The 2558-nt window shown below is 31.8% G+C and overlaps 1 non-coding gene across 1 annotated transcript; it reads left to right on the top strand.

Moving 5' to 3' along the window:
- The first annotated feature begins 826 nt into the window (after positions 1–826).
- On the top strand, positions 827–990 carry LOC116551077. The gene has a single exon (XR_004268703.1). It is a non-coding gene; the product is annotated as a U1 spliceosomal RNA (small nuclear RNA).
- The last annotated feature ends 1568 nt before the right edge of the window (positions 991–2558 follow it).

Genomic DNA, 2558 nt, shown 5'->3' with positions numbered 1-2558 from the left:
TTTAGGAAGTTCTGATAATTGCAAGTCATGTTCCAGTCTATATCATATAATGTGTCAACAAGTACCACAGTTTTGTAGATTTTGATGCAGTGGTGTGCAATTGCATTTTCCTGTCATTTACTATGTATAATTATCAGCCCTCAGTAGCCAGTTAATACTTATGTAGGATCTGGTGGCTATTCTTTCTCTGTTTCTTGCACTGCATGTGGAAAGACATTCGTCTTCAATGCTCATACTTTAAGTGTAATAAGCTCTTTGGAAAAACAAAAACCTTTTATTTAAGGGATAAGAAAAGGCTATAATAGCATAATTCAGAAGAAGAAACACATTAAACAGGTAATTAGCAATGATGTACTTAAATTTTTGACACTGAAGATTTCTTGATTGTTTTCTTTCTCTTCAGAACTGAGTTTGCCAATTTTTGTTTAGCATTCCTTTTCTACCAAGATTCTTATTTCATTTATTGCTCATATTTTGGGCCACAAAGCAAGCTTCAACATATTTTTTTTAATGAAATCACACAGAATCTGTTCTCTGACGCTGATGGAATCAAATTAGAGTTAAACAGCAGACAAATCCTACAAAATTATCACACTAAGAAATTAAGCAAGATATTTCTAAAAAATACAGAGCTTTAAAAAGTCTTACAAAGAAAAACAATGTGTTGAGGTAAATGAAAATAAAAATAGAATACACCAACATTTCTGGGCAGGTAAAGCAGTACTGAGAAGATAATTTATAGCATTAAATGCTTACATCACAAAGGTGGAAAAGTCTCAAATCAATCATCTAAGCTTGCATTTTAAGAAACTAGGGAAAAATATATATACTCAACATGGCAGGGGAGATACCACAATCACAAAGGTGGTTTTCCCAGGGCAAGGCTTATGCATTGCACTCCACATGTGCTCACTTCTGCGATTTCCCCATATGTGGAAAACTGGATTGCACAATTTGTGTAGTGAGGAACTGCATTAGTACCTTCCCTTGTTTTTTCATTTTTAAAATTTTTTTTAATAAAAAAAGAGAAAAAAGAAGAAAATAAGCCAAATGCAAGCAGAATGAAGGAAATAATAAAGATAAGAACAGAAATAAATGAAATTGAAAAAAAAAACAGAAAAATCAGTAAAGCAAGAGGTGAATTTTTAAAAAGATCAATGCAGTTGACAAGATTTTAGCAAAACACACACAGACTTTTATATATCTGTATCTATGTATCTATCTATCTATCTGTCTATATATATATATATATATATATATATATATATATATATATATATAACAATGTAGAGACAGGTCCTTGTTAATTTAGAAAGTTTATTTTGCCAAGGTTGAGGACATGCGCCCGTGACACAGCCTCAGGAAATCCTGAGGATATGTGTCCAAGGTGGTCGGGGCACAGCTTGGTTTTACACTTTTTAAAGAGACATGAGACATCAATCAATATACGCAAGAAGTATGAAAGAAGAATAAGACACCAATTAATATGTGTAGGAAGTACACTGATTCGGTCTGGAAAGGCAGGACAACTCAAAGCAATTCAAAACAATTCAATGCAAAGGCAGAAAGAAGCGAGGAGGGTCTTCCAGGTCACAGATAGGTGAGAGACAAATGGTTGCATCTTTTGAGTTTCTGATTAGTCTTTCCAAAGGAGGCAATCATATATGAATTTATCTCAGTGCTCAGAGAGTAAACTTTAAATAGAATGGGAGGCAGGTTTGCCCTAATCAGTTCTCAGCTTGAATTTTCCATTTAGCTTAGTGATTATGGGGGCCCAAAATATCTTGGGGGCCTAAGATATTTTCCTAAGATATACAAAATATATAGATAGATAGATAACGCAGATGCAACGCACAGTAAACAGAAAGAGAACACTAAAGACAACTCTACAAATATAAATTCAGCCACTGAGATGATAATCAATGTATTAAAGAGTACAAGTTACCAAAACTCAACGAATATAAAGTGAATAATTTAAATTCTCTTGTAACTATTAAATAAATTGAATTTGTACTTCAAAATGTTTTCCCAAAATATATCTCTAGTTACTAATGGTTGTACCAGATAATTATTTTAAAGCTTACAGAAAAATTAACACTGATATTATCTATACTTCTAGAAAATGAAGAAAGAAAGAATACTTTACAACTCATTTTATGAATCCAGTATTACCCTTTTACCAAAATCAAACACATTCAGTACAAAAAAGGAAAACTACAGACCAGACCATCATGAACAGAGGGGCAAATCTCCTTAAGAAAATATATAGCAAATAAAATATAGCAATATATAAATTGATTATAGGCTGTGACCAGGGGCTTTTATTTCAGAGATGCCACACGCTGGTTTAGTATTTAAACTCAGTCAATATAATTCACTTATTAATATATAAATAGAAAAAGTTCATTACATTAACTGAAAAAATTTAGAAATAGAGGAAAACCTCAACTTGATAAAACACATACAGAAAACCTACAGCTATTATATTTAATGATTAATAATTGTATATTTTCTTCTTAAATCAAGAACAAGGCAAGGATATCTGTTATCAGTTCTCT

This window comes from Sapajus apella, unplaced genomic scaffold (assembly GCF_009761245.1).
Source record: "Sapajus apella isolate SASKATOON/1434 unplaced genomic scaffold, GSC_monkey_1.0 scaffold8, whole genome shotgun sequence".
In the NCBI taxonomy this organism is placed as follows: Eukaryota; Metazoa; Chordata; class Mammalia; order Primates; family Cebidae; genus Sapajus; species Sapajus apella.
This window is presented reverse-complemented; position numbering and strand designations above follow the sequence as displayed.